Source organism: Rhinopithecus roxellana, chromosome 6, assembly GCF_007565055.1.
Source record: "Rhinopithecus roxellana isolate Shanxi Qingling chromosome 6, ASM756505v1, whole genome shotgun sequence".
In the NCBI taxonomy this organism is placed as follows: domain Eukaryota; kingdom Metazoa; phylum Chordata; class Mammalia; order Primates; family Cercopithecidae; genus Rhinopithecus; species Rhinopithecus roxellana.
In genome coordinates this window covers 60,147,186-60,173,583 of record NC_044554.1, presented here as the reverse complement: position 1 = coordinate 60,173,583, position 26,398 = coordinate 60,147,186, and the positions used below count along the sequence as shown (strand labels likewise).

At 43.1% G+C, this 26,398-nt stretch overlaps 1 pseudogene across 1 annotated transcript; it reads right to left on the bottom strand.

Annotated features, from left to right (window-relative positions):
- Nucleotides 1–8,277: 8,277 nt before the first annotated feature.
- Nucleotides 8,278–9,122, bottom strand: LOC104657868 (annotated as a pseudogene). Its single transcript, XR_747347.2, has one exon. The product of XR_747347.2 is annotated as a gamma-aminobutyric acid receptor-associated protein pseudogene (transcript).
- Between the last annotated feature and the right edge of the window lie 17,276 nt (nucleotides 9,123–26,398).

Genomic DNA, 26,398 nt, shown 5'->3' with positions numbered 1-26,398 from the left:
TAAGTGTTGGTAAGAATGTGGAGAGATTGGAGCCCTCATACATTGGTTTTGGGAGTGTAAAATGGTTCAGCTGCTGCAGAAAACAGTTTCTTTTTGGTTCCTCAAAAAGTTAATGTATGACCTAGCAATTCTGCTCCTAGGTATACACTCACATGAATTAAAAACAGGTACTCAAATACATGAACATCCATGTTCGCAGCACTATTCACAATAGCCAAAAAGTGGAAACAACCCACATGTTCATCAATGGATGAAGGGATAAACAAATTGTGGTATATACATACAATGGAATATTATTCAGCTGTATTAAGAAATAATAAACTAATACATGCTCTACAACATGAATAAACCTATAAAACACTCTGAAGTGAGGCACAAAAGCTCAAATATCATATGGTTCCTATGGTTCCATTGATTTGACATATCCATGATAAGCAAATCCATAGAGACAGAAATCAAGGTAAGTGGTTGTCAGGAGCTGGAGGGATGGGGAAATGAGAAGTAATGGCTTAATGTTTGCGGGTTTCCTTTTGGGATGATAAAAATGTTTTGAAACTAGATTAAGGTATTAGTTGTGCAAAGTGTAAATGTGCTAACTGCCACTAGGTTGTTCACTTTAAAATGTTTTTTTTTGGTTTTTTTTTTTTTTTTTTTGAGATGGAATGAAATGTGTCTCTCTGTCGCCCAGGCTGCTGGAGTGCAGTGGCACAATCTCAGCTCACTGCAAGCTCCGCCTCCTAGGTTCACACCATTCTCCTGCCTCAGCCTCCCGAGTAGCTGGGACTACAGGCACCCGCCACCACTGCCTGGCTAATTTTTTTGTATTTTTAGTAGAGATGGGGTTTCACTGTGTTAGCCAGGATGGTCTCAATCTCCTGATCTCGTGATCTGCCTGCCTTGGCCTCCGAAAGTGCTGGGAGCCACTGCACCCGGCTTAAAATGGTTATTTTTATGGCATGTGAATTTCACCTCAAACTTTTAAAATCCCCTAAACATTGTTTTTAATGACCACAGTGTTATATTTGGCAGATACACTATAATTTAAAAAAAAAAAATCCTTCCTTTTTTTTTTACCATACAGATTGCTTCTAGTTTTTCCTTGGTATAAACAGAACTGTACAAACACCCTGGCAGCTTAATATTTGCAGCTATCTCCATTTAGGAAAAAACAATCCCAAAAGGTAGGCATGCTTGAGCAATGAAGATATATAGTTAAAAATGTTTAGATAATTTTTCCAGATTGTCCACCAGAAACACTGAAAAAGATTGATTCATCTACTGTACTTCAGGGAAATTATTTGTATCAATATGTTTTAACCATTGCTCAAACTAGAGCCCTAATGACATCACACAGATTTTCCAACATCACCACCCTTCTTGCAGTCCTATGGCAACAATCTCTCATCTGTATCTTCAAATATCACCTATATGTGTATAATTCCCAAAGCTCTATCTCCAGCCCAGCTTTCTCTCTTGAATTCCAGCCTTGCATACTAAACAATTAACTAGTTTATACTGCGTAACAAACAAGTCCCCAAATTCAGTGTTTTGACCCATTTTTTGCTAATCAAAGTTTTTTTCCCCCCACATGGTACAATATGGACCAGCAGTGGGAGGTGGAGGGAGGGGTGTTCCTCTACCCTGTTACTCAGGGACTGTATTAGTCAATAAGGGTTGCCATAACAGAGTTCCACAGATTGGGTGGCTTACACAGCAGAAATTAACTTCCTCACACCTCTGCAGGCTGGAAATCTGAGCTCAAGCTATGGGCAGGGTTGGTGTCTTCTGAGGCCTCTCTCCTTGGCTTGTAGATGGCCGTCTTCTCCCTCTGTTTTCATATGGCCTTCCCTCTGCATGTCTGTGTCCTAACCTCCCCTTCTTAGAAGCACAGCAGTCTTATCAGATTAAGGTCCACCCTATGAACTCATTTTACCTTAACCACTTCTTTAAAGACCCTGTCTCCAAATACAGCCACATTCTGAGGTCACTTCCACATAGGAATTTGGGAGGGCTACAGTTTAGCCCATAACAGGCGCCTGTGTTGACAGAGGCTCCAGCATGGTAAGGCACTCTCTGGAACATGGAGCCTTTCTTAGTGGAGGTGGGCCAGGGAAGAGAGAACTTCAGGGTCTGCCCAAAGATTCAATGCTTCAGCCCAGACATGGCACATGTCATTGTCATGTACATCCCACTGGTCAGAACAAATCACATGGCCCTGTTCGTCTGCAAGGAGACTGTGAAGTGTAGTCTTTCATGAACCTGGAAGGAGAGGAAAAGCAGGTATTGACAAGCGCCAGCAATGCCTGTCAACAACTACCGACCAAACATATCTGTCACAATGGTCCACAGGCACCTCACATTCAACAAGTCTCAGACTGACAAAGTCATCTTCCCCACTCCATGCCACCCCACCCCATCCCAAGCCTGAGCTGTGCTTGTTTGGAGATTGACACCATCCATCCAGTTGCCCAAGCCCAAAGCTGGTGCCCACCTTCTCCCTTTATCTCTAATACAATTGGTCATAAAGTCTTTTAATCCTGTTATCCTAACAGGTTTTGGTTTAGCCTTCCCACTCCATCTCTAATATGGTTTTAGTTTCAGCCCACCTTGCTTCTCTCCTGGGGTATTAGAAGAGGCTCTCTTTTTCCTTCCAGCCTTCTGGCTCCCATTCACTATCTACCCTGCTGGCAGAAGTAACCCCCTAAAATTCAAAGTGCACTCATGTCTCCCCAGTGCCTAAAATACTCCACTGCTTTCAGTCCACGGTCAGAGCTCCTCGGGGATGTGGGGTCAGGTGCACTCCTACATACTCCATAAGTCAGAATGTGTCCTCCTCTGCTCTGAACCTTCCCATGGCTCCTCATTTCATACAGAGTTAAAAGCCAGTATTTTTCCAGCATCTCACAGGATCTGACTCAATCTGCCACCTCCTATTACTTCTCTACCTCCACTTACTCCTCTGCTCCTTGTCCATCTTGTTCCAACCACACCGACCTCCTCAGCATCCTTCAAATACTGCAGGCCCCACCATCATAGGGACTTGTGTTGGCTGAATCCTTTGCCTGGAATCTTCTTTCTCCAGTTCTTTGCAGGATTGACTATCATTTTCTTCAAGCCTTTGCTCAAAGTTCCCCTTTTCAGCTTTCCTCACTGTATTAGTCTGTTCTCATGCTACTAATAAAGACATACCTGAGACTGGGTAATTTATAAAGGAAAGAAGTTTAATGGACTCACAGTTCCACATGACTGGGGAGGCCTCACAATCATGGTGGAAGGCAGGGAGGAGCAAAGTCACATCTTACACGAATGGCAGCAGGGACGAAGCCATGTGCAAGGGAACTCCCCTTTATAAAACCGTCAGATCTCATGAGATTTATTCATTATCACAAGAACAGCACGGCAAAGACCCACCCCCATGACTCAGTTACCTTCCACTGGGTCCCTCCCACAACATGTGGGAATTATGGAAGCTACAATTCAAGATGAGATTTGGGTGGGGACACAGCCAAACCATATCACTCACTCCACCTGATCCTCACACTTACCAATCTACTCTGCTTTTAGCTTGTTTTCCTTGTACTTATCACCTTCTAACATGTTATACAATTTGTCTATTTATTTTTATTTATTATTTACTTTCTGTCTCCTTCCTACTGGAATATAAGATCTGTGAAGGGCCGGGCGCGGTGGCTCAAGCCTGTAATCCCAGCACTTTGGGAGGCCGAGACGGGTGGATCACGAGGTCAGGAGATCGAGACCATCCTGGCTAACACAGTGAAACCCCGTCTCTACTAAAAATATAAAAAACTAGCTGGGCGAGGTGGCGGGCGCCTGTAGTCCCAGCTACTTGGGAGGCTGAGGCAGGAGAATGGCGGGAACCTGGGAGGCGGAGCTTGCAGTGAGCTGAGATCACGCCACTGCACTCCAGCCTGGGCGACAGAGCGAGACTCCGTCTCAAAAAAATAAATAAATAAAATAAAATAAAATTAAAAAAAAAAAAAAAAAAAAGATCTGTGAAGGTAGGGAACTTTCGTCCATTTTGTTCACTGATGCATCCCTAAAGCACACCCTGGGTGCATAGCACACGGTAGTGCTTAGAGAATGCATGAAAGATTGAAAGAATGAATCTCTGTTTTATTACTTTGCACAGAATAATCAATTATCTACTGACTTTTCTGTTGCTCACACTACAATGTGGATTATTTGATTTCTGTAACTGCCTTCTGATGCCTGACACATACGTGCTTAATCAATATTTGTGGAATCAATAAAATAGGATAAATCTATCACTGTACCAATAAGAACACAGAGGCCACAGATCTTGCTCCATACCACACAGTGAGGAAATGGTGAGGTCAAAGCTAGAAGCCAGGACTTCTGTATCCCTGGGCTGATATCTCTCCACTGTCTCATCCAGCTCTACTGAAAATAGTTTAAAGTCTATCTTGGCTTCCAATTATGTTGCAAATTTCTTGAGATGGGGGCAAAACACCAAGCTGCTTTAAAAGCTCCCACAGTGCCTGATACAGTGCTAGGTAGGCATAATACTTATTCAATAAATATTCATGGTTTGAGTGCTCGATAAAAATATTATTGTTAGCATTATTTCCACTTTTAATGACAGAAATGATAATAGCCTCCCAGCAGTCTGCTTTAAATAGGTTCAAGACACCGAAATACAATTTGAACAGTGTCTTCCATCAGCTTGCTCCCTGGAGAGATGAAATGAGTTCATAATGAGATTCCTGCAATGAGTCAAAAAGCAGAGGGAAGGAGTGCAGGGTTTTGCTGCAGTGGGCGCAGATGCTTCATTGGCATTTGGGAGCCCAATTTTTCTCTGCAACTCAGAGCTAGCACCAGTCCATGGGGGAGGGGCTGCAGCATGCAGTCCCCCTGGCCCCACATTACTGAGCACACATTCTCTTTTCCGGGCACTGCACTGTCCCTTCATATCTACTTTAGTTGTGGCAGAGGGTTGATGGAGAGCTGATTGTCTATTTAGAATAAATGTAGTGTGCTACCACCTATGGAAACCACGAGGGCCCCTGCATCCCACACAAAATAACACATTGATTAATTGCTAGCAACTACAACAGGTTATTTTCTCAGTCAGAGATTGGCACGAAGACTCTTACTTCAAGTTTCTGTTGCTAATAGGTTTGACTTGCTTGATTTGGAAGTATAGGTTAATGCTAGCTGGAGTTTTTAAGCTTTGGTGATGAAAGTGTTAGTTCACTAGAATCTGGGGCCAGAAGTGGCCAAATCATTGCATGGGTAGGGGTAGGGTTTTATCATCTCACTTTATGCAACTGATATTTCATTAGGAAAAGGAATAGAGAAAGGAGGAAAAATGAGCCACAAGGTCATCCAGCTCCTCACACGGGGACACTTACCTGGCTGCTCTGGATGGAAAGGGGTCTTGAAACACTGCCCTGTTCTTCTGTCTGAGGTCAATCAGGGTCGACTCTCCAATGACAGCCTTTCAAAATGCTGCTCTATTTATTCCAACTCGTGGGATACACTATCCAGGGGCCTTTTCCACCTGAAATGACTCTTCCCAGTAGTTCAGCATCACCCCCTCTCCAGCTCCCTTTTTTGTCTGTGAGGCCATTTAGAGCTTCTCTCCGCATCTTCAATTTGCCTCCTCACAAAGAACTTCTTCCTTCAACATCCTTAGAGGAGAGAGGGTTTGGAAATGACAAATATTTTTTCCTTTGTCACATTAAGTGAAGGGGGTTAAGTGTTAAGGGCTGAGATAAGGGGTACTTGGGCGCTAAATGACATGTGGCTCAGCTCTGGTTAGGGCAGTGTTCCAGTGAGGGCTCTGGGCCCAGCTAGAGGCACTGGCTGGGAGTTGAGATGTTCAGCAGAAGGTGTTTGATGTGGTTTGGATTTGTGTCCCTGCTCAAATCTCATGTCAAATTGTGATCCCCAATGTTGGAGGAGGGGCCTGGTGGGAGGTGAATGGATCATGGGGTCACATTTGCCCCTTGCTGTTCTCATGATACTGAGTGAGTTCTCAAGAGATCTGATTGTTTAAAAGCGCGCATCACCTCCCTTTGTTCTCTCTTCCTCCTGCTCCTGCCGTGTAAGAGGAGCCTGCTTCCTCTTTGCTTTCCGCCACGATTGTAGGTTTCCTGAGGCCTCCCCAGCCATGCTTCCTATACAGCCCGAGGAACTTTACAAATTACCCAATCTCAGGTAGTTCTTTATAGCAATGCAAGAACAGACTAATACAGTGCTTCACCCCTTTGTTTCCTCATAAGGTGGAATTAATAATATTACCTTCCCTACTTCCTCTGCAAGGTGGGATTCTAGATGAGAAAGCACAGGAGAGAATAATTAACAGATTATGTGAAATTGCTTTGCCCTGGCCACAGATTCTGTGATTACCTTCGCAGTCTTACAACTTTTAGTGGTTTCTATCTGTAATTATTCTTTCTGTCTCCTTTCCCCACAGGGGCTAAAGAAGGCCAAATAAAACCTCTAGAGCTTCCTGAACTGTTAGCACATCACATCTGTCCAGCGTAATGCTTGCCTTACTAGCTCTTTTCCCCACACCCTTCTTGTTTCTAAGAAAAACATTGCACTGAAACTAAACACTATCCCTTTTCTAGTCCTGATATGCATTTTCTTCACTAAGTGTTTATTTCTGAAGGTTTCCAGGGAAAGTGCAGGGAATAATAGTCACAATAGTAAATCGAATCACATTGTAGTGGGATGAGGTGGACTCCCAGGTTAAAAAAAAGTGACAATGTATGAGATATTTTTATTATTTTTAGCAAAAGTATTTCTTAAAGTAGATTTCACCCAAGGATTTTTCTGTTAACTTGACACCCAATGTAGCCACACATGCGCGAGCACACACAGACACACACACACACACATACACATATACATACACATAAACAAGGCAAAACAGAGGAGAAATTTAAAATCAAATTAGATTGAGATCTTTTTTCCCTCTCTTTCTCTCTCAGTTTTGCCATAATTCCCTGTACTGATGGCAAGAAGGAGATGATCTTCCGTCTGGGCATTTGTTGCCATTAAGAGGAAGAAAACACCAACAGTGGGTGGAATTTTTCTTTGATGCCAAATTCTATTGCACAGTCTCTCATAAAAACATTAGTATACTTCATTTCATTTTCAAAACAACTCATCTCAAAAACCTTGGGGCCAGGTGCGGTGGCTCATGCCTGTAATCCCAGCACTTTGGGAGGCCAATGCAGGCAGATCACCTGAGGTCAGGAGTTCAAGACCCACCTGGGCAATGTGGTGAAACCCCCGCCTCTATTAAAAATGCAAAAATTAGCCAGGCACGGTGGCATGTGCGTATAATCCCTGCTACTCAGAAGGCTGAGGCAGGAGAATTGCTTGAACCCGGGAGACGGAAGTTGCAGGAGCAGAGACCACACCATCGCACTCCAGCCTGGGCGACAGAGCGAGACTCCGTCTCAAAAACAAAATCAAAACCGAAACAAACAAAAAAGTTGGAAGCTCTTAGCAGTACCTCAACAATACCGCTAAATGTCCTAGGATTCAGTATGAGTTCTGAAATCCCTTCCCAGCTTATCACTTTCATACTTAATGGACCTGTTGATTCCACGACATGCCAGCACACGAATCCATCTGTCACAATGGCATGGTGCCCTTTCTGTAGGATGACATGCCAATAGCCACCAGCCCCAGTGCCAGCCAATGTGGCATTAACAACAATGCCCTGCATGACACAATAAACTGTGTACCGATTCAGCAAGAAGGTCTTCCCAGGGAAGCCATGAGCTGCCAAGTGAGAGGCATGCTGCTCATTATGACAAGTCATGCATGGCTCATTCCAGTGCAGACCCTGTCCCATGGGTCACATTAGCTCTGTCTATGTGAAGCTACGATGACAGAGAACAATTCTGTCTTCAGCAGCCACTCCGTGGTACTGACAGAACACACTCTGGAGAGGAGAACTATCAATTGTTAGAACACCCCCTAGGGTGACCCACGGTCTTGGTGTGCTAGGGACCGAAGGGTTTTCTGGGACATAGGACTTTCAATGCTAAAAACAAGAAAGTCAAAGAACTAGAATGAGTTGACCACCCTACCTGTATCCCTATCCCAGTTGCCACTGGTACATTCCTCCTTGTCTTGTGTCTTCATCCAACCTTGTTTTACTTCTACTTTTATGGTAAGGATCTGAAATGGCCTCAGTGATCCCCACTTTTTGGCATTCATACCCTTGCCTAATCCCTTCCACTAGAGAGTGGGCTGGACTTATTCACTTACTTCTTTTTTTTTTTTTTTTCAGTTCAACTTGGTGGTTTCCTCTTTATTGATGTGCCTCCTACCTTTCCCCCCACAATTTCAGTCCCTTCTAACTACCCCCAAAAAAGAAGGTAGTGAAAGGAAGGGATTGCTGGGGTTCTGAGCCCCTTGGGCAGTCAGAAAGGGAACAGAAACCAAAACAATCACTGGATGTGACAGAGACTGACAATCAAGAAGTCTAAAGCAGGATGGGAAAGGCAGGCAGAGAAAGGGGAAGAAAGGAGAAAGGAGAGGTACAAGATGCCAACTCCACCATTACCCCTCCTAAGAAAGGCTGGAGAGAAAGCCTCAAACATTAAGAAGTGCCCGTCCTGAATAATGGAGGTGGTGTTTGAGCTTGAAGGAGGAGGACGTCAAGAAAAGGGGGCCACCTCTCTCTTTGTAGAACAAGGCCCCCCTCCAGCTCAGGGACAGCAGCTTCACAGACCGTAGACACTTTCGTCACTGTAGGCAATGTAGAGAAAGAAGTCTTCTTCATGGTGCTCCTGGTAGAGCTGACCCATTGTGGCACTGGTGGGTGGAATAACATTGTTGACAAAGAAAAACAAGGCATCCTCAGCTCGGAGATGAATTCGCTTCTGGATCAAGAAGTAGAACTGACCAACTGTGAGATCAGAAGGCACCAGGTATTTCTTTTTGTCCAGGTCTCCTATCCGAGCTTTGGGAGCCTTTTCTACTATCACCGGCACCCGGTCCAGGTATTTCTTTCGGATCTTCTCGCCCTCAGAGCGGCGTTTCTCGAACGGATGCTCTTCTTTGTACATGAACTTCATCCTCCCGGGAACCGGGCTGGACCGGGCTGGGCTGAGGGAACCCAGGGGGGCTGGGCCGGGCTCACTTACTTCTAAGAAGGGCAGAAGTGAAGAGACGTCACTTCTGAGATTATCTTAGAAAAAAAGACTATGGTGTCCATCTTGGGCACTCCATTTTTTCTTATCTTCCCTTCCCCAACACTCAAGCCCCTACCGTTTTTTCCTTCTCCCTCTGAGGGTAACCAACTACCATGTTGCAAATAGCCGCATGGAGAAGCCCATGTGGCAAGGAACTGATGTCTCCAGCCAACAGCTGGAGACCTGCCAATAGCCCCCTGATTGAGCTTGGATGCAGAAACAACCTGAAGCCTGCCAATAGCCCCCAGAGTGAGCTTGGATGCAGCTCCTCCCTCTCTCCAGCCTCAAGATGACTGCAGCCTCTTCTGTCACCTTGTTTGCAACCTTGTGAAAGGCCCCAAGTCAGGGCACCCATCTAGTCATGCCTGGATTCCTGACACACAGAAACTATAAGATGATCAATGTATGTTGTTTTAAACCACATGAAAGTAAAGAACCAAAACAGTTTTAAACTGTGAAGAAGCAAGACTCAGTTCTGAAACGGACTGGACTGATAATAGCACTTTACAGTTAACAGGAACCCAGGAGATCAACTGTTCCACTCCATTCATTTGACAGGTGAGGAGCCTGAGCCCAGGGGAGGCCAAGCACCTCGTTCTGTAGCTCGTTAGCCACCGCTAGACTGTGCCCTGGGTCTGCTGACTCCTGCTTCGGTGCTGGTTATCTTCAGTGCTGCTGCCCAGATTGGCAACCCCAGCGCCCAGATTTTCAGGCTGTACCTGGTTGTCAGAATCCTGCTACCTCTCATTTGCTTCACAAAAGAAGATTGCCTTGAACAGACCAGCTCTTCTTAATCATCTCTTCCCTGCTGGAAGCCATTCTAACTCCTGTTAGCTCACTGGATGCTGCTTTCAAAGGCTTTCTAGATGGAGTGGAATGGAAGTCCCATCCCCCTATTTGCTTCTTTTTTAAATTGTGTTGTTTCTCTGAGATCTTGCAGGGAGAGAATTTATCTCCAGCTTTGTCACAGGGTTGATAAACTTAATAAAATCTTTTCTACATGATGATCTAGAAACACTGCAGATTTATTTCTGGCTCTGAAAATCAGGAAGCCTCATATCCTCTTTAAATCAGATTTCTGCAGTGTAAATAAACCATCATTTCAATTTAATTCAACAAATATCCCTAAAGCACCTATACCATTATTTGTTCTAGAAGGGTTAGAATAGAAGAAGGCACAAATGGAAAAAAAAAGACATGATTATTATTCTCAAGGAACATTTCTGGATGGAAATAATCATTATCATAATAACATTTAGCAAAAGGGACTTATCTATGTTTATCTATAATATTTTATTTATTTTAAATGATCTGAAAAAGAAGAAATGTTAGCAGTTGTTGATCCTGAATGGTGACCTCAAGGTTGTTATATTATTTTCTTTTTACAAATATACACTATATTTTAATAATATATACTTTATAACATATTAAAACATACATTATATTTTTAGAGTATATATTATAATGTACATTAAAAATGCATTATATTTTCTTTTTTTTTTTTTTTGAGACAGTCTTGTTCTGTCACCCAGGCTGGAGTTCAATGGTGTGATCTCGGCTCACTGCAACCTCCACCTCCTGGGTTCAAGCAATTCCTGTGCCTCAGCCTCTCAAGTAGCTAGGACTACAGGCATGCACTGCCATGCCCGGCTAATTTTTGAATTTTTTTTGGTAGAGACGGGGTTTTGCCGTGGTGGCCAGGCTGGTGTCGAACTCCTGACCTCAAGCAAAGCGCCTGCCTCGGCCTCCCAGTGTGCTGGGATTACAGGCATGAGCCACTGGGCCTGGACATAAAAATATATTATATTTTCTAAAGGTAATTTTTTTCAAATTAAAAGAATCTAACATAATGACTCTAAGGCACTCTAATGAGCACTTTGCAGGAATATCTCACTAAATCTTCCCACCAATCCTCCGAGGGAAGTACTGTGCTTTCCTTGTTCCTCTGCAGCTCAGAAACGTTGAGTAACTTATTCAAAGTCAGCCAGCTAATAAATGAAATTAAAATCTAGTTCTGTCTTATTGCAAAACCAGTTATCTCATTGCCAACCTTTAATTCCTGCCAACAAAAAGGATATCTACGTGGAAAAATGAGAAATACATGTATGAAACAAGTTCAGGCAAATAATTTCAGCAAGCTTCTACATAAGATATATATATATAAGTGTTAGACAAGACAAAACAGGGCACTGTTGCAGTGGAACTCACATTCTAGTGGGGAGGGATTGACAATCAAAAAGTACATGAGGCTGGGCATGGTGGCTTACACCTGTAATCCCAGCACTGTTGGGAAGCCAAGGCAGGCAGATCACTTGGGGCCAGGAGTTCGAGACCAGTTTGGCCAACAAGGCAAAACCCCGACTCTACTGAAAATACAAAATATAGCTGGGCGTGGTAGCAGGGGCCTGTAATCCCAGCTACTCAAGAGGTTGAGGCATGAGAATCACTTGAACCTAGGAGGCAGAGGTTGCAGTGAGCCAAGATCGTGCCTTTGCATTCCAGCCTAGGCGACAGACCCTGCCCCCGCCCAAAAAAAAGTACATAAATTAGACAATTTCAAATTATGATAAATACTAGGAAGAAATTAAAACAGAATGAAAGAGTAGTGGAAGTGAGGGCTTTTAGGTTGATTGGTTTAGAAGACTCCACTGATTAAAGTTTGAAATCAGTTTCCCTCCTTCCACATTCTGCAGAGGTCAAGGTCTCGTGACTGGTGCACCCCAAATTGTAATCAGTGAAGTTTATGGGGATGGGACCAGTATGTGAGAATTGACTATGTCAGAGGACCTCATTCTTCCATGCATATAATCTCATTTAGTAATATTTGGATATGTTAGGAGTGGGTGGTAAATAGAGATTTGCCCATCATGTTCTATTTAAGAGCAAGAAAAAACATTATGTGTTTGGACAACAGTGAGAAAGCAAATCAGATTAAGGGAGGGTGCAGGCTACATGGTGGGAATCAAGGACAGAGGATTGCAGACAGATAAGGAAGGGCCAGACTTTTGAAAGCCAGTATGGAGCCTTGGATAAAAAATTAGAGCCTGATTAGATACTGAGCAAGAGAATGAAATGATGAATGTGACAGTCTAAATGGCCTACTCTGCAAACAGAGCATATAGCGGTGGAGATATCCGGGGGGAAGGAAGCCTTTCAGAAGACTATAGTTTATATTGGCCATATGGAATCCTTATCTAAGAAGGCAGAAATTGAGAATGGAGGGATGTATCTGAGAGACATTGCAAAGAAAGAATCAACTGCTCAACCCCAAGAGGTAGGACTTTTGGATGGAAATTGTGCGAGCTCTTAGTGGGAAGTGGCAGCATTGTTTTTGCCCAGCATTTCTGGGGATTAAGTTCCTCTGGTCTGTTGATGCTTGAACAGATTGTGAAAAAGCTCTCTCCAACTTTTTGGTTTTGGACTCAAGATGGAAAGTTGATCTGAACTATTTACTTGGGTACGTGGGAGGATCATGCGTAGGACTTGAGCTTCCGGGGGCAGAGAGCTGTTGCACAGATGGATACGTTACAGAGTAGAGATCACAATCAACTCCAGCATTTAGAAGATTTCCTTTCTTACTCAAATTTATTTTGCCCTTTGAGAAATAACAAAAGAACTCGTGCCATATGCCTCAAATATCACTAATGCTCCAGTACTTTCCAAAGATTTTTAAACTTCTATCCCTTCTTCTGTAATTAACACCCTATTTGCCAACTTATATGTATTTTAATTTGAATCTGAGTTTCAAAGAATAGAGATTTGCCCAAGTTACCTTAAAATTCCATTTCAGAGTATGTTCCTGGAGAATGCAACTTGTAATGCTATTGCTAATGCTATTGCTATATGACTTCAATACTCTTGAAAGGTGTGACTTCTTTTTTGGTCCTATCATGTGGTCCGTTTTTACAAATTTTCCATGAGTACTTGAAAAGCATCATCAGGCTAAAGATGCTGGTGCTGTGCTATTGGGTGCCATTAGGCCAAGTTGGTTAATTAAACTGTTGCTGGTTCTAGTCATCTATAGTCTTAGTGATTTTTGCCTGCCCTTTCTATGAATTTCTGAGAAAAGTGGTTAAAATTTCTTGCTAGCCAGGTGCGGTGGCTCATGCCCTGTAAACCCAGCACTTTGGGAGGCAAGGCAGGAGGATCACATGAGTTCAGGAGTTCAAGACCAGCCTGGGAAACATAGTGAGACTTTGTCTCCACTAAAAAATGTTTTAATTAGCCAGGTTGTGGTGGTGCGTGCCTATAGTCCCAGCTACTTAGGAGGCTGAGGTAGGAGGATCACTTGAGCCTAGGAGGTGGAGCGTGCAGTGAGCCATGATGATACCATTTTACTCTAGCCTGGGCAACAGAGCCAGATCTCATCTCAAGAAAAATATATAAATAAATAAATAAAATATCATGCTAAGACTGTGAATTGATCTATTTTTCTTGTTAGTTATGTCCATATTTGCTTTCTATACTTTGAGATGATTTTATTAGATATATATTAATTTAAATTTACTATTTTTTTGGAGATTGCAATTTTATTAAGAAGTGATCATTTTTACCACTAGTAGTTATTTCTTTTGTTTTGTTTTGTTTTGTTTTGAGATGGTGTCTCCCTCTGTCGCCCAGATTAGAGTGCAGTGGTGTGATCTCCACTCACTGCAACCTCCACCTCCCAGGCTCAAGTGATCCGCTCACCTCAGCCTCTAGAGTAGCTGGGATCACAGGTATGCACCACCATGCCAGGCTAATTTTTTTTCTTTTGTATTTTTGGTAGAGACAGGATTTCGCTGTGTTGCCCAGGCTGGTTCTCGAACTCCTGAGCTCAGGCTATCTACCCGCCTCAACCTCCCAAAGTGCTGGGATTACAGGTGTGAACCATCATACCTGGCCTACCACTAGTAATTTTTTAAACTAAAAGTTTATTTTGCCAGATATCAGTATAATTAAATCAGCTTGCTTTTCAGTAGTATTTGTCCAGTATAACTTTGTGCATATTTTTACTTGTTTTTTTTTTTTTTTTTGAGACAGAGTCTCGCTCTGTCGCCCAGGCTGGAGTACAGTGGTTCAATCTCGGCACACTACAAGCTCTGCCTCCCAGTTCACGCAATTCTCCTGCCTCGGTCTCCTGAGTCGCTGGGACTACAGGCTCCCGCCACGACGCCTGGCTAATTTTTTGTATTTGTAGTAGAGACGGGGTTTCACTGTGTTAGCCAGGATGGTCTCGATCTCCTGACCTTGTGATTCACCCGCCTCAGCCTCCCAAAGTGCTGGGATTACAGGCATTAGCCACTGCACCCAGCCCATATTTTTACTTTTTTTTTTTTTCAGCTTTACTGAAATATAACTAACATATACTAAAAAATACAGAATTAAAACATACAGAAGAAAAAGTATTAACATAACACACATGAGATTATCAGCACAATCAAAACAATGGACATGTTCATCTTCCCTGAAAGTCTCCTTGTCCCCCTTCTCTTTCCCTCACTCTCCCTGCATCCTCCGCCACCACTTCCCAGGCAACCACTGAGGTTTCCTCTGTCACTATAGGTTAGTTAGCTTTGTCTAGAACTTATATAAATGGAGTCATCATGAGATACTTAAAAAAAAATCCAGCTCTGTCATTCAGTATAATTATTTTAAACTGTATCCTTGTTATGTGTATCAATAGATCATATTCCTTTTTATTTCTTTCTCTTTTTTTTTTTTTTCTGAGACAGAGTCTCACTCTGTTGCCCAGGCTGGAGTGCAGTGGTTCAATCTTGGCTCATTGCAACCTTCACCTCTTGAGTTCAAATGATTCCCCTGCCTCAGCCTCCCAAGTAGCTGGGATTACAGGCATGCACCACCATGCCCAGCTAATTTTTATATTTTTAATAGAGATGGGGTTTCACTGTGTTGCCCAGGCTGGTCTCAAACTCCTGACCTCAAGTGATCCACCTGCCTTGGCGTCCCAAAGTGCTGGGATTACAGGCGTGAGCCACCATTCCTGGCTGCATCCTTTTACTTTTAATCTTTCTGTTGACTCAGGTTTTATATGTGGTTTTTGTAAATAATGTGTATTTGGACCTTTTAAATCTAGTCTCAAAGTCTTTGTGTTTTAACTGAAGCATTAGTCCACTTTTTTTTTTTCCAGAGTCTCACTCTGTCGCCCAGGCTAAAGTGCAGTAGTGTGATCTTGGCTCACTGCAACCTCCACCTCCCAGGTTCAAGCAGTTCTCTGCCTCAGCCTCCTGAGTAGCTGGGATAACAGGTGCCTGCTGCCACGCCTGGCTAATTTTTGTATTTTTAGTAGAGACGAGCATTCACCATCTTGGCCAGGCTGGTCTTGAACTCCTGACCTCATGATCTACCCGCCTCAGCCTCCCAAAATGCTGGGATTACAGGCATGAGCCACTGTGCCTGGCTGCATCCTTTTACTTTTAATCTTTCTATTGACTCAGGTTTTATGTGTGGTTTTTGGAGATAATGTATATTTGGACCTTTTAAATCTAATCACAAAGTCTTTGTGTTTTAACTGAAGCATTAGTCCACTTTTATTAAGCAATTGCTGATATGTTTAGGTTTACATCTACTACCTCATCTTTATATTATTTCTCTCTGCTCTACATTTTGAAATTTTTTCTACGGTGAGTGAAGTGGTGAGTTCCTCTAATTCCAGTGCTTTGGGAGGCTGAGGCCAGGAGCTTGAGACCAGCCTGGGCGACATGGAGAGACCCCATCTCTACAAAAATAAAATAAAATATTAGCCAGATGCAATGGCACGTGCCTGTAGTCTTAGCTACTCAGGAGGCTGAGGTCGGAGGACCACTTGAGCACAGGGAAATTGAGGCTGCAGGGAGCTATAATCATGCCCCTGTACTCCAGCCTGGGCCACAGAGACCCTGTCTCTAAAATATATACATCACTTTAAAAAATGTTTACTTCTTATTTCCCTTTTGGCTTTCTTTTAAATTGATTACTATTTGTTTTTTTTTTTTTTTCATATGTTCCATCTGAACTACTTTGGAAGTTACTAGTCTATTATACTTTAAAGAAGCAAGTTTTGTAAACCTGATAATATAGTCAACAAGATTCAGAATCATGAGTAGACCAGAATCCAGGTGCTGTAATGAAATCACAACAGGACTCTGAAAAGAAAATTTAAGGAATGTGAAGTATCCAGCATGGCTACTGAGTAGAAAATTAATTAATAATGGAAGGGGAGATAGCTGAAGGAGAATAACTTGTTATTATCAACACAGATTCTGGTGGCAGAGGTAAAATGGCAATTGCTGCAGTACTTTTAATCATACTTACATGCCTTATGGGGCCAAGAGAGCAAATGAATTCCTGAAGATTTCAGAGATAGTGGGAGGTGGGTGGTGTAATCTAAGCTTTCTGGCCGGGCATGGTGGCTCACACCTGTAATCCCAGCACTTTGGGAGGCTGAGGAGGGGCAGATCACTTGAGGTCAGGAGTTCAAGACCAGCCTGGTCAACATAATGAAACCCCTCTCTATTAAAAATACAAAAATTAGCCAGGCATGCTGGTGGGCGCCTGTAATCCCAGCTGCTTGGGAGGCTGAGGCAGGAGAATCGCTTGAACCTAGGAGGTGGAGGCTACAGTGAGCCGAGATCATACCACTGCACTCCAGCCTGGGTGACAGAGTGAGACTTGGTCTCCAAAGAAGCCTTTCTGCATCTTGCTCTTTCTCTAAATTAAAAAGTCTTTCCTTAGGGAAATAATAATAATAATAACAATGACAGTAATGACAGAGTAGCTTATGGTTTTTGAGCACTTAATTATGTAATGTGCAATGCAGTTTTTATGGTTTTGTCACTTAATCTTCCCAGCAATCCTTTGATAAAGATACCAGGTAGGACACCATCTGTACACCACTTCAAATCCCCTCAGCATTGCCTATCTGCTAATTTAACCACTGCTGCAGTGGCCTGTCCTAAGCAGATGCAACCTGGTGACACTTGTTCCCAATCCTGTGCCACACACCTCTTGCTTCCTGCGCCGAAGCTTCTTTATTGATGCCGCAACTTGGAATCCTAGGAGAAAGTCCCAGATTATGTCATTGGGATAGATGTACTTGGAAATTGGAAGAATCTTCACATTATTTCTCTGACCTGTAGAGAGCTTTCTACTCCACCTTACTGGAGATAATAAAGCAATCATGCATCCCAGAAGGAATTACAGAGATTAATTCTACCATTAAAGGTTTAAAAGATATAAGAGTAGCAGTCCCCACAATTATTCCATTCAATGCACCTGCCTGGATGCATCAAACAGCAACAACAACAATATAGCTCATGGTAGATGACAATCGTAAATTTAATTAGATGGTAACCCCAATAGCAACTACCATGTCAGCTGTTGTAGCTTTACTAAGGCAGATCAGCACAGAGTCTAGCTCTTGGTATGTGGCTATTGATCTGGCAAATGCCTTCCTCCCCATCCAGGTCAGTACAGGGAGAATCAGAATCCGTTTGATTTTACATGAGAGGGATAGAAGTGCATTATTTACTGTCTTACTCCAGGGCTATGTTAATGTTCCTGTTCCCTTCCCCAGTAGAATCTGCAGGGACTTGATTGCCTTAAGGTCCTACCAGAATTTAATGACGTCATACAAATGGGCTCTGGTGAGAATGGGATGGCAGGTATGTTGGATGCCCTTGTAAGTGAGCCCATTTGTGAAGATAAATCCTATGAAGACTCAAGTGGCAAGCACTCCTAATGTACTTATTTACTGAAAATTTAGTTATTTGAATTAAAACATTTAAAAACTTTTCTTATAGAAAATATCAGACATATAAAAAATTAGGGAAAATATAAAACAAACAATATATTTGTTATAAGTAATATAACAAATAACCAGCTCCAGCAATTACCAATTTAAAGCCAGTTTTGTTTCATCCATAACCTCATTCCTTTCCTCCTCCCATGTTATCCTGAAACAAATCCCACATCTTTTCATTCATAAATATTCCATATGGATTTCTAAAAGATAAAACTTCTTTTATAACATAACTGTCATATCATTATCGCATCTAGGATAGGACTGTCATATCATTATCACATCTAGGATAGGATACTTTTTTTTTTTTTTTTAAGACAGGGTCTCGCTCTGTCACCCAGGCTAGAGTGCATTGGTGCCATCATAGCTCACTGCAGGCTCAACCTTCCAGGGTCACCCTCAGCCTCCCAAGTAGTTGGGACTACAGGCAGTAACAACCATGCTCGGCTTTTTTTTTTTTTTTTTTTTTTTTTTTTTTTTTTATTTTTAAGAAACAGGGTCTCGCTATGTTGCTCAGACTGGTCTCAAACTCCTGGGCTCAAGTGATCCTCCCACCTCGGCCTCCCAAAGTGCTGAGATTATAGGCATGAGCCACCATACCTGGCTCAAAAAATAAAACTTCTTTTATAACATAACTATCATATCGTTATCAAATCTAAGATACTTAATAATTCTTTAATACTATCAAATATTCAGTCATTGTTGAAATTTCCAGTTGTTTCCTAAATGTCATAATTTTTAAAAGTTGGTTGTTTGAAAAAAGATACAAATAAAACCTCGACATTGCAACTGGTTGATATGCTTTAATAGTCTCCTCTAGTTTCTTAGTTCTCCTTCCATCTCTCTGGTTTTATTTTTTGCAATTTATTTGTTAAAGAAACTGGGTCATTTTTCCTGCAGGGTAGATTTTGCTAATTGCATCCCTATGGTGTCTTTTGACATATTCCTCTATGTTTTCTATAAATACGTAGTTGGTAATGACATTTTTAGTGGCCCCTGGAGTCTAGGATGTCCTGGGATATACACCTTTAAGGTAGAGAACAAGTTTTTGTACCTTGCGTCTTGTACGGTTAAGAAGGAGACACATGTTTGATTAATCTTCTTGGATTTTGGAAGCAGTGTACACTGTACTTGAACCAGTTTATCAGGTGACTAGAAAGGCTTCCATTTTCAAGTGGGATTCAGAATACAAAAAGAACTCAGCAACAGATCCAAGTTGTGTTGCAAACTGCCCTGCCACTTAGGCCTCTGCCACCCAGCAGATCCAATAGTCCTAGGGAGATCCCTGGTGGATAAGAATGCTGCATGAGGCCGGGCACAGTGGCTCACACCTGTAATCGTGGCACCTTGGGAGGCTGAGTTGAGTGGATCACCTGAGGTCAGGAGTTTGAGACAAGCCTGGCCAACATGGTGAAACCTGTCTCTACTAAAAGTACAAAAATTAGGCCTAATCCCAGCTACTCAGGAGGCTGAGGCAGGAGAATCGCTTGAGCCTGGGAGGCAAAGATTGCAATGAGCCTGGGCAACAGAGTGAGGCTCTTTCTCAAAAAAAAAAAAAAGCGGGGGAGCGAGGAGAGTGCAAGAATGGACACATAACCGAGGATCCTCTGGTCTGACAGTGTACCCCATTATTCAATAGCAACCCACTTAATAGAACACTTTATTAAGGAGTGTCTGATATGGTTTAGCTCTTGGCTCGGTGTCCCCACCCAAATCTCATCTTGAATTGTAATACCCATATTTTGAGGGAAGGAGCTGGTGGGAGGTGACAGGATCATGGGGGCAGTCTCCCCCATGCTGTTCTCATGATAGTGAGGGAGTTCTCACGAGATCTGATGGTTTAAAAGTTGTGGTTTCCCCTGTGCACGTGCTCTCTCTCTCTCGCTGCCATGTAAGACGTGCCTTGCTTCCCCTTCACCTTCCACCATGATTATAAGTTTCCTGAGGCTTCCCTAACCACGCAGACCTGTGAGTCAATTAAACCTCTTCTGTTTATAAATTATCCAGTCTCAAGTATTCTTTATGGCAGTGTGAAAACGGACTAATACAGTGTCATCCCCAGGAAGGTTCCATTTCAGAGATAACACTGCTGGATTTGCTCTAGGATACAGAAATGCATTGAGCCAAAAGAAGGCATGTGGTGCTATCTCCCCAACAGCTAGTATCCGTGGTGGAGTGCAGGGTGGATGAATGAATGCCATGGGACTTAGTCATTGAACTTGAAGTGGCCACTACCACCAGATCACTCTGGGATCCTCATACTGAAGGACAAGGTAACTAAGAAAGCAATTATTACACTAGCAAGGATAAACGACCCTGATTGCCACAAGCAGCTACTGCTACTACACGATTAAAGTAGGGAGGAGTGGCCAGGTGCGGTGGCTCACACCTGTAATCAAAGCACTTTGGGAGTCCGGGGTGGGTGGATCACCTGAGGTTGGGAGTTCAAGACCAGCCTCACTAATATGGAGAAACCCCATCTCTACTAAAAATACAAAATTAGCTGGGCGTGATGACACATGCCTGTAAACCCAGCTACTCAGGAAGCTGAGGTAGGACAATCACTTGAACCCGGGAGGCAGAGGTTATGGTGAGCCGAGATCATACCATTGCACTCCAGCCTGGGCAATGAGAGCAAAACTCTGTCTTAAAATAAATAAATAAATAAAAATAAAGTAGGGAGGAGCATGTCTGGAACACAGGGGATTCAATGGGGGCATCTCTTCAGGCAACCTCTCTGAGCCTTAGTTTTCTCATCTGTAACACAGGGGTTGTGAGGATTACATGAGGCCATATAGATCCTGGCATAAGTTAGCTCCACAAAAATGTTATTTCTCTTTTTCTCATTCTGGCCTTTAATTTTTCTGCCTTAGTTCTCCTTAAACATTTATAAGGACTTTCCATGAAACAGCCAACTTTCTGGCAGGAGAAGGCAACTCTAGGAGGCCGTTGGCTGTGATAGGTTAGTTACAATATTTAGGAATAGTTTACAAAGGAAGATAGAGTTATAGTCCTGCAATCACATAGCTTTTTCCAAATAAAGAGAAAAAGAAAAAGTTACAGACCCATAATCACACAGTCTTGTCACATTCACCATGGAAACAGGTTTGGGTTACTAACCAGAGGCATGTAAACACAATGTAATAAAAAATAGATGATACTAGAGCTATGCTCCTTTTATTAGGAAATTTTAAACTTTGTTTTATATGCATGGCAGTATTAACAAATGCTTTTTGAATTCCCACTATGTGTTCATCACTGCACTGGCCCCTGGGGATGGAAAGGTTAAAGCAAGCTGGTCTCTGTCCTCCAGACTGAGGGGTTAGAGTGTGGTCTACACTAGATTTCACAGGTAACATATGACAGGTGTCATACTATTAGTACAGCTGCTTTGTCCTGGGTCGCCTACGGTCCTAGAGGGTGGGCCAGGAACAGTGATGGGGGTGGAGTGGGGTGTTGTACCAACCAGGCTGAGCAGGTAATCAAGTGGGCAGGTCATGGCTACAGGGGGATTCTGGCTCAGGCCTGAGTAGATGTTAATGGGAAGGTTGTAGTCTCTTGTTCGAAGCAAGATGAAATTTAGTTGCAGCTCAACTAAATCCAGTTCCTGATGGCTCCTAAGGAAGGATGTCTGAAGCCTGAACAGATGCACATGGCTGGCTCTTGCTCCCAGCTCCTAAGTAGGGAATTCTGGTATCCTGAGAGATTCAAGCTAAACTGTCAGCTGATCTCCCTTCATATGCAAGGGGAGGTTGCATTTGAACACCCCTGTGGCAATGGTTGGGTCCTTCCTGGCCCACCTTGATGTGGTTTTTCTTTTCTTTCTTTTTTTTTGAAACACAGTCTCATTCTGTCGCCCAGGCTGGGAGTGCAGCAGTGCAATCTCAGCTCACTACAACCTCTGCCTCCCAGGTTCAAGTGATTCTCCTGCCTCAGCCTCCCGAGTAGCTGGAACTATAGATGCACACCACCACGGCAGGCCAATTTTTGTAGTTTTAGTAGAGACAGGGTTTCACCATGATGGCCAGGCTGGTCTCGAACTCCTGACCTCAAGTGATCCACCTGCCTCGGTCTCCCAAAGTGCTGGGATTACAGTCTTGAGTCACCACAACTGGCCTTGATGTGGTTTTTCTATGGGTAGTTCAACATCACTGAGGGGACTGGGTTTTACTTGAGGGGTTAAAGCCCCCTTCTTGGTTCACCCTTGGCAGCTCATCTAGGGTCTTCAGATTTCACTAGTGAGAATTCTTCTGGAGGAAATGGTCCTTGCTGGAGACTGGGGTCAGAGGTGCGTCTGGTAGCATCTTTGAGTGTCCACTGAAGGGAGAGTCCTGAGGACTCTGAGAGGATCAGAAAAGCCCTCCCAGAGGTACCATGTGAGGAATTAGATAGCTGATCACATTGTGGTCTGTGTAAATAGAGCCCTGGAGCTGTGCAGTGCACAAACTGTGTAACCGTATATGGCATCCCTGTAAATAAGCAAAGAAGAAGGGGATTAAGTAGTCCAGGAAGTGAAGAAGACAACATGAGCAAAGGCCCAGAAGCTCTCATTTGGTCCACATTCATTTATTACCACTGTAATCCAGGGAACATTCTATAACTCACAGGCATTTTCACCTCATTATTACTTCATTAACTCCCTCTGTATCTCGAGAATTGCTTTGTGGAAAGCATTATTACCCTCACAGCATCTCGAGTAGAATACATTAAGAGTAGCCACTTGGATTCTGAGAGTGAATTATTGGCTAGAGTTGGGGAGTGAGAATTTCCCACCCCCCAGGTTCTAGCTCCTCTCCGGTCCTGCCTCAAATTCTGTCACTTACATGTTTAAAAATCAACCTGACTTTTTTGAGGATGATGGGGAAAAAAGCAAGCTGGCCATGAGTACACTCCACTAAACAAGGGTCGAAGCTGGAAGAAAAAAATTAAAGTCACTTATCCTTGCACAGTGACAAACTGAAGTTGCTATAAACGCCAAGAGAAAACAATAGAGAGAAAATGAATGGGGTTACGGGAACATGTTCATAAATCTGTGCAGTAAATGCGCCGTGCATTCTCCAATTGGCAAATGCCTGATATAAGACAGTATTAAGACACTGCAGAATCTAAGTTAGTATAACATTTCCCCACGATCCTATTGAGATTTATAGACTGAATTTTTATGGGTTTTAAACAGCTTTTTCTTGACATTAAATATTTAGCAGTTAATGGTTAATTTGTCATTTTAATCTCAAATTGTTTCATACTGCATAATATGACAGGACTTGGGGGGAAAGAAAGAAGTGCGATATGGTTATGCCTTATCACATTTGGATTTGTGGGCAAGCTTGGAGATGGGAATGCCAGATTGGAAAATTTCAATGTTTTGATGAATCTCTTGTACTGAAAATGATGAAATGATGTGTTTTGAGGCTCTCATGGAAGGTATTTTGGGGGTAAAGAGCAAGGTCTCCACTAGTATCACCACCTGCTGTTAGCAAGAATAGATGTTGGTGATTAATTTCTACATACGGGAGAAGTTAGGCACCAAAAGCAAGTTTCACGTGGTTAGCAAAATGTTGATAATTGTTGGATACGCGTAATGGGTACGCAGGAGGTTGATTAGAGCATCCCCTCTGTGTTTTCTTTTTTCTTTTCTTTTCTTTCTTCTTCTTTATTTTATTTATTTATTTATTTTTGTACGTTTGAAAGTATCCATAGCAAAAAGGAGAAAGAGAGAGAGACTCTAGAAAGGAATACTTAAAAGGAAAAGCGTATTTTGCCCTATGACAAGATATGACTGAGCCTGGGTGGCTGTGCCATTTCATCTGCATGGTGTCCCTGGCAGGCGTTCCTCCAGGCCTTTCTGAGTCACGGCTTAGAACCATAACTGCAAATACAGTATTGGGTCCCTTTTAAGATTTCAGTTGGGCTGGGCACAGTGGTTCACACCTGTCATCCCAGCACTTTGGGAGGCCAAGCGGGGAGGACTGCTTGAGCCCAGGGGTTCAAGATCAGCCTGGGCAAAATGCTGAAACCTCATCTCAAAAAGAAAAAAAAAAAAAAATTAGCTGGGCGTGATGGCCCAACTACTCAGGAGGCTGAGATGGGAAAATTGCTTGAGCCTGGGAAGCAGAGGTTGCAGTGAAGTCTGATCCAGCTTGGGCAACAGAGGGAGATCCTGTCTAAAAAAAAGTATTTCAGTTGGAAGAAGCCATAGAAATAATAAAAACATCACAGTTAAAAATAAACCAGGCACAGAAGGTCATGCCTGTAATCCTAGCACTTTGGGAGGCCAAGGCAGGTGGATTGCTTGGATCCCCCACTGTGTGAGGCCAGCAGGAGGATTTCACAAGTGCCAAATAGGATGAGACCCCAGGCAAAAAGTCTGAGGTTCAGGGCAAGCCTCTTGGCACAGCAGAAATCCTGGGAGTCCATATCAAGTACTCAAGGTCATTTGGGCTTGATACTGGTCCCTGATTATCCTTTCTACTCTAACCTAATCTTGCCCCACCCACACTGTGGTTGACATAATGATTCCAGGAAATACCACTGTAAAGCTCACTGTGATTTCCTCAAGGGAAAGAGCCATACAGTTAACCTTCCATACACTGCACTTTCTAATGCAATGCCTAGTTCCAAGGAGGTCCTCAAGAATGTCTGTTGACTGTTGAAAAAATGAATGGGAAGATTCTATACAGGGATATGATATAGAAACTTACCTTCTAAAATCAAGATGATCCAAACAGATCAGGCCTGTCATTTGGCTCATAACTCCCTGGTTTTTCATGACTCAAAAGGTCATCACTGAAAATAGCAGGTCAGTCCTCTACACTTGACTTCATTTGGACCTTCTTCAACCATGATCATCCCACTTGGAGCTCCCTGAGACCAGCGCTTCATTCCAGGCCCCAGGTCTCCTTATGCAGGCCAAGCTTAAAATGCTGGAGTGAAGAGCTGGAAAAGAATAGCAAAACCTAGGAACGGTCAGACTTTCTCTCTGTGGATCTGTTTCTCATTCTAGGGTTAGCCCCATTTCATGAGCATATATTGTCTTGTTGATACTGGAATCCAGGCTCCAGATGCTGCAAGTAGAGGCTTTCAGAGAAGCTAACTCAAGGACCTGAGTCATCCTTATTTTGATAAGAGTCACTGGGAGAGCAATGCCCAGCATGGCTCAGCCCTTATAACATGACTGAAATCTTGGTGAACTTACCTTTGCTGCTTACCACTTTCCAAGGTAGTTGAGTTAAACCAATCTGAGTTCTGCAAGCACAGGTTCCTTAGAGACAATGAAGACAACAGCTTACCCTGGGTCATGTCCTTCCTTTGTAGAATCAATCTTTGAAGCTGTTTCTGGCTTCCCTGTTGCTAGTGGACATTCCTTTTGTATCAGAGTTGGGCTGTGCAGCCACCAGGCAACAAGAAGATTTAAGCTCACCTCTCAGCTTTTGTCTTGCATCTTCCAGAGCCTGATGGATTTGTACAGCAAGCTTCCTGCCAATGGACCATCCGGAAGGGCTAGAGGCACTAGGCAGTCTGGGTCAGATGGGCTCCCCTTTCTCATCTGATTTCTATTCTTTTGCTGGAATTACCAGGGTCTGTCTTAGTGTTCTTGTGACGGATGCTGTGATATATCACTTAGATCCTCATTTAAGAAAGGAGGAATTGTTGCCCCAGCTGCTAAGGGCTGTAGGCAGCTGTCAGCCCCTTTTATAGATTGCTGGAGAGCCACTTTGCTCAAGGTCATGCTTCCTTCCCACAGCAATCAGCATCCAATGATTGATCCATAGGGAGCTTAAAAGTCAAGTCCTCTTGCCCCAACAGGGGAAGTTCTGAAGCTCCCCATAGTGTTGGCCAAAACCATTGTTGAGCTTGCCTCACAGCTCTACTTCTCTCTTGGCCCAATCTTGCTACTGGAAGTCTCTTCTGTTTCATTTGTATCAATCCCAAGAGCCCTCCCAGTAAATCCCCCAATTTCTGGAGAGCCAATCCTGTGACAACTCTCACACTCCAGGCCTTGAACTTGCAGGTGTGGGACTGGAAGGTAGAAAAGTTAAGGCTTACCTACATGGACCAGTTTCAGATGAGTCACTGTCAGAGTGTGCTCCAGAGTTGAGGAGTGGTAGAAGAGATCTCCAGACGTACCTAGGACCTTGAGACCTTCTCTCTCCAATTGTTTATTCTCTGTTCTCCTTGGATGGGCTAAATTGGTTTCTACTTTAATTTCAGAGTCATCCAAGAGTCCTCTTGAAGAGGCCAGAAAATCTGAGCAAGGAAAAGCTGAGGCAATGCTTTTCTCTACCAAGTATATTTCAGTGGGGTTCAATGTTCCCTTTTTGTTTTCTTTGTCTTTTACATTGCTTGCACTTAATATGGGTTTTTAACTGATATTTGAAAATTAAGTTCTATTTTCTTTTGTTTTGTTTCTCAGTAA